At 61.5% G+C, this 6,000-nt stretch overlaps 1 protein-coding gene across 6 annotated transcripts in view; it reads right to left on the reverse strand.

Moving 5' to 3' along the window:
* The window catches only part of MEF2D (myocyte enhancer factor 2D), a 77,860-nt gene extending 72,199 nt beyond the window's left edge, over window positions 1-5,661 (reverse strand). For 4 of the 6 annotated variants that reach the window (XM_071579584.1, XM_071579583.1, XM_071579582.1 and 1 more), the window contains exon 1: window positions 5,141-5,232. The gene's annotated coding sequence lies outside the window, so the exon portion shown is untranslated. Of the gene's footprint in view, window positions 1-5,140; window positions 5,233-5,569 lie in introns of those variants that run through there. The other 2 variants (XM_071579575.1, XM_071579577.1) reach the window with 2 other exon arrangements.
* Between the last annotated feature and the right edge of the window lie 339 nt (window positions 5,662-6,000).

Consider the following 6,000-nt stretch of genomic DNA (forward strand, 5'->3'; position numbering starts at 1 on the left):
TGCAAAAGGAGGAGGAGGAGGAGGAACCCTACCATGAATTCTATGACTATTCCTTGGCAACCACCTGGGGTGGGCTCAGGTTGGGGTCCCGGCCCTGCAGGCAGGTGCTGCCTCCCAAATCTTGTTACTAATCTTTGGGGCTAGGAGAAAAAAAAGAATTCAGGAGCCATGGATTCGCCCTGCCTCAAAGAAGGCTGATGCAGCAGCAGTGCTGCAGTGGGAGGTCACCCTTCCCCACAGCCCACAGCCCCCCACCCGTGCCCCAAGCCCCCCGGCTGGGGGGCGACTGAGGCACCTCCTCCTGGAAGCGGCTTTGGGTTTGTGCCGGACACTTGCTGGAAACTGTTTGAAGCTCTGGAAAGAGAAACGATTCCTCCTCCTTCTCTTCCTCCCTGCCCAGAAATAGGTCACTTAATTACCCCCTTTCCAACCCCAAGCACCACTGACTCAGGACAGGAGGTGGGAGCACTTCCACCCCACACCAGCTCGTGCCCGGCAGCAGCCAAAGCCACCGTGCATGGCTTTGACCTTGAGCTGCTGTGCCAGCAGGACCTGGGCGTCAGGGCACAGCCAGCACAGATGGCAGGGCCTCAGCTCCCCTCCTCTGGATTCCAATTAGCACTGATCAATTAAAGCAAGGATGGTTGGGGCTGTGGGTGCTGCTGACCCCCTCCACGCGCAGCCATGGGCATGGCCATGCACCACCTCCAGGAAAACCAACAGCTAATTGCATGTTGGGAAATCATACATGTCCTGCTCATCACAGAGCAGAACGTGCAGCCCCAGCACGGTCTGGTCCGGCTGCTTCAGGATGGGACACCACGGTGGCTCCTGGGTGGTGGCCGGAGCCTGACACATCCTGGCACTGGCATCATCCTGCCCTTCCAGCTTGGCCTCACCACATGCACCAAGACACTGCCTGGTACCACTCCTGCCAATCCAGGCTTCACTTTTGGCAGCAAGGGAGCTGTGGCACTGCATGCCCACTCCCCCAGTCACTGGAGTGGCACAAAGCTGTTTAAAGTCCCACACAGCCCCCAAAATTGTGAACAGGTCCTGGCAGCTGCTTTGGCATCCCAGCACTCAACCACAACTGGGACATGTCACGGTGACCAGGTGCCTTCAGATGACAAGGAAGATGGTGGTGAGCAGCCCCACCACCATCACATGCCACCTCATCTCATCACCCCCTTTCATACAGAGCTCACCTACAGCTCAGGAAAGCAGCCAGGGAATTGGCTGCATCCCCCCAGCCTCAGCCTCAGCCTGACCCACACAAAAACAGGCCGAGTTTCCCTAAAAAACTCTCCCCGTGCAGCTCAGTGGTCCTGCCCGGCCATCTTTTTAGCCCCCATATAAAATAAAGCAAACATAAAGCCCAATCCCCCAAAATAAATTGCTCCAAATTGATTTGCCACGTCTTTAACAAACCCTTGCTCCACGTGGGCACTTTTTTTAGGATTTTTTTAAAGGATGCAGGATCTTCTCTGTTTTGTAAGCAGTGGGGAGCTATAGCAGGGAGACACCAAGAGTGAGGGGAAAGCAAAAATTAAAGAACCACGGGCAAAGCAAAGTGGAGTGTGAGATGCAAAGCGACAGATCCGGGGAGGCAGAGCTGCTGGCAGGCAGACGGCGAGATCCATCTTGAAAGCAAAAGCAAACTGCTGCTCACACAGGCAGAGGGAAAAACCTAGAGGTCTTCAGCACTGCCTAAGCTCTGATCAAAGTGATTAACAAATTTCAGCCTTTTATTGAAAGCTTGTCCAATTAGAGGAGAAAAGGCAAGGAAAAAAACAAAACCAAATGCCTGAGAGGTGCATCAGGTGGTGAAGTCACAGACACTGCTGGAGGAAGGCGGGGGGTGATGCACCCCAGTCCTGGGAGCACAAGGAGGGAGAGCAAGACTGGGGTCACCCAGTGCCCACCCTGTGGCATCAGCATGGCCGTGGGTTTCTGTGCCTCCCCTGCCTTCCTCCTCCTCCTCTGACTTGCTTTCTGCTCACCGCATCGGGCTCAGCAGCAGAGCCAAACCTTCCTGGGGGCAGGACTGTCATCTGCAATAGAGTCACCTCTGAACTCGGGACGGCTCAGCCTCCAGGAACTGCGAAAATAGTGATGAAAATAAGAAAGAGTCCCTGGCCTGAGGAGTCTGCCCTCCGAACAGATGGGACGGCGGCAGGGTGAGGCAGGGGGATATTTTTAGCCCTGGTTGCAGATGGGGAAGTCCAGCAAGGCATCAACATGGCATGGTCATGGCAGCCCCATCACTGCCCATGCAGCTCACCGTGGTCTGGGCCATCCCCGTGTGCACTCCTAGGTATTAACAGGATTTAAATGGGATGTTGCCTGCTCACTTCCCAAGCCTCAGGCACCACCCGCCAGGACAGCTCACAGCACCGTGGCTCTGCATGGCAGCTCACCAGCACTGGGCTGTTGGGGGCACCTGGTGAGGCAGCAGTGGTCCACAGAAGTGGAGTTGATGCCAGTGACATACATCCCACCCCTCTGTCCCCTCTGTACCCAAAACAGCCATGGCCCTGCAATCCATCACACAGGAGGGACACCACACAGCACCCAGTGGTGGATCCCTCCCAGCACGCTCCAAGCAATGCCAACCTGACGCTGGGGAGCACTCTGGATTGGAAAGAAGAGGGAAAAGCATTTTCTGCCCCTCACCACAGATGCTTTTATAGACTTAAATGATTCACCCAGGGTCCCAGTGAAAGAGCCCATAGCTAAGCCCTCCACACCTGGTCCAAGCTCTCCTGGTCCTTCAGGATGAGCCAGGCAGCATCTCCCCCCATCCTCACGTCCATTCTTTCTCCATGAACCAGGGCCTGCAACAGCACTGACACCTCCCTGGCAGGCAGCTGCCGGCACCGGCTCCCGGCACACGCCAGCCCCGCAGCAGCTGGGTCCCACTCCCGTACTTTTCGTCCGACACTTTCGGCTTTGTTCTCCCTCGCACAAAGCCGCCGTGAGGCTGCCCTGGCAGCACGGAGGGACCTTGAAGTGGATGTGGTTTATGACCATATTTAGGCTCCTTTACGTTGCCAGAGTCTCAGTAAAGGGCTGCAGCGTTAAATGAGACTCAGACCCCACTTGTTTCACTTGGCAGCCTGGGAAAAATCCACCCCGGGTGACTCCAGCACCGTCCATGCCTCCGCCCTGCCCGCTCAGGGACAGCACAAAATAGCAACAGCCCTTTCCAGCTCCACAGTTGCACTTCCCAAGCAGGGCCAAGGCCCCCACAGCAGTGAGGAGGGGGGAATTAAATCCATTAACCACCATCCCGCTCCGAGAGCAACACCAAAGCATGGGGAAGCAAAGGGATATGCCCAAGGTCACCGGCTGACAAGGTCAGCACTTCCCAAGGTTCCCAGAACCCCAGGCAGGATGGAGCACACACAGGGATGTGACCAGTCTGCATGAGGAGCCCCCAAGCCACTTTGTGCCCAGGGGAGAGCTGAGGCAGGAGTGGAAGCACTGAGTCACCTGACACAGGAGCCGATGACCCTTCAACACCAGCACGTTAAATCCCTGCCGTGGCAGAGGCACCGAAACCTGAGCAGCGGCCCCACTGCTGCAGGGACAGCGGCCACCTGCTCCGAGCCAGCACAAGTGTGGATGCCTCAGCCTGGCAAAGCCACGACAACTGCAGGGGCTGAAGGACAAGGTGGTGGGGGAGGAAAGTAGAAGCCATGAGGCCCATCCAGAGGTCTGTGACCTTCAGCAGCCCATGACAGCAATCCTGAGGGCAGGGCAGGCAGCTCACTTTGAGTTCCCAAGGGACACAGGCACCCCCAGCACGCCCAGGCCGGGGCCACCAGCATTGAATCAGGTCAGGGAAGGAAAGGACATAGCCAAAATACCCCTCACCTACACCCAAAACCTGCAGCCTCACCTGGTGAGCATCCCCGTTGCACCGAGGTCGGCACAGCCCTGTCCCTGTCAGCAGCAAGGACTCAGGCTGGCTGTCCTGGGACAGTGCGTTGAGAACACCCACCTTGGTGGAGCAACGCCAGCCCAAAAATCTACACGTGGCCACAGGCGCTCCAGGAGAAAGGGCTTTGGAGGGGTAAGATCAGGCCTTCCCTGGGAGGGGGACAGACAGAGGTCTTGAGCCAAAGTGCCAGGGGAATGTGCACCAGTGTCTGTGTCTGCCCAGACCCCTCAGCAGGGGAGAGTCACCAGCCAAAAGCTCATGGAAGCTCCGCCAGCCAGGGAGGATGAAACGTGGGGGGTTCAGCCCAGATGGTGGCCGTGCAGAGCTGGGGGGATGCCATGGGGCTCCCGGGGTGCAGAGAGAAGAGCTCTGCGTGCTGTGCAGGCACACAGGAGTGTCTCACTGACCGTGTGCTGCCCTCGTGCACAGGGGGGGAAAAGGAAATAAATAAAAAAATAAAATTCAATGACAAAGCCAAAGGAGTTTGGGAGCTGCAGGGAAGGGATAAGCAGCGGGCAAACAGGCATCACGGATGCTGAACACCGCAGATGTTGGACGCCCTGTCACTGCATCCCTGCCCCGGCATCGCTGGCCCCTCGCACCACCGATCCAAGGGAGCATCCCATGCCCCGGCGGCAGCGCTGGGGCTCGGCCCCCACCACGGCATCCCGCTCGGAACGGAGCCGCGGCTCGGAGGCCCCCCGGACAAACAATCCCAGCTGTCGGCTCCGGAGCCGGCGCACGGCCAAGGCAGTTACGCTCCGGGTCTCAGTTTATCGCCGGCTCTCCCAAAATCTGCTCTTGCCAATCAAACCGCAGCCCACACAGCACCTCGAGCCTCACCGGCGGGTCCCCCCGCAGCCCCCTGTGCCATCCCCGCATGGTAGCGCAGCCCCCAGCCCCGAAAGCCGCCGGGCCCTGATTCTCCCCGGGTCCTGCCAGGCCGCGGTGGCCGCGGTGTCGCGGGTGGGTTCGTGATCTGTCACCGCGGGGGTTCCACGGGGACGCACCCACTGCCCCGGAGCAGGGCGGGCACCTCCAGCGCTGCCCCCACCCCATCGGCAGCACCCAGCGGGGCCATCCCGGTGCGTCGCACCCGGCAACCGCATCCCCCCGTGTCCCGCATCCCCCCATATCCCGCACCAACCCCGCGCTCTGCTCCCCCCCACGCCCCGCGTCCCGCACCCCCCTCACCTGTCCCTGCAGCGCCCCGGCCGAGCCGCCACCTCTTCCCCTTCCTCCCGCTCCCTCCTTCACCTCTGCACCATTTTGGTGACGGTTTGTTTTGAAGCGGCGGGGGGAGGAGGCAGGAGGGGCGCGGGGGGAGGATGTGCCGCCGCCGCCGCCGCCGCCGCGCCCGCCCCCGCCCAGCCCCGCCGGCCCGGGGCGGCTCCGAGGGGTCGCTCGGGGGGTCCCTCCGCCGCCCCCCGCCCCGGGCACCGGCAGAGCCGAGCGGGGTTCGCGCCCCCGGGGCAGCGCGGGGGAAGCGGCTCTCGGAAGTAGCGCCAGAATCGCGAAACGCTTAAAAAAATCCAAAAATAATTTAAAAGAACAATTAAAAAAACAAAAACAAAACAATAAAAATAAAAACAGTGAGGAAGCGCGAGAGCGGGAGGGACCCACCTGAGCGCGGCGCGGACCGGCCGCTGCCGGGGCTGCGGCGGAGCCGGCGGGGAGCGACCATGGCCGGGCCCGGCCCAGCGTCAGGGGCGGCGGCGGCGGCGCGGGCGGCCAATGGGGGCGGCGGGGGGGGCGAGCCGGGCCGGGGGCACCGGGAGGGGACCGGGGGCACAGGGGGGGGATCGGGGCTGGGGGGCTGAGCCGGGGCCGGGGGCACCGGGAGAGGACCGGGGGCACCGGGGGGGGGATCGGGGCTGAGGGGCTGAGCCGGGGCCGGGGGCACCGGGAGAGGACCGGGGGCACCGGGGGGGGACCGGGGCTGGGGGGACTGAGCCGGCGCCGGGGGCACCGGGAGAGGACCGGGGGCACCGGGGGGGGACCGGGGCTGGGGGGACTGAGCCGGCGCCGGGGGCACCGGGAGAGGACCGGGGCTG

This window comes from Pithys albifrons, chromosome 30, assembly GCF_047495875.1.
Source record: "Pithys albifrons albifrons isolate INPA30051 chromosome 30, PitAlb_v1, whole genome shotgun sequence".
Classification (NCBI taxonomy): domain Eukaryota; kingdom Metazoa; phylum Chordata; class Aves; order Passeriformes; family Thamnophilidae; genus Pithys; species Pithys albifrons.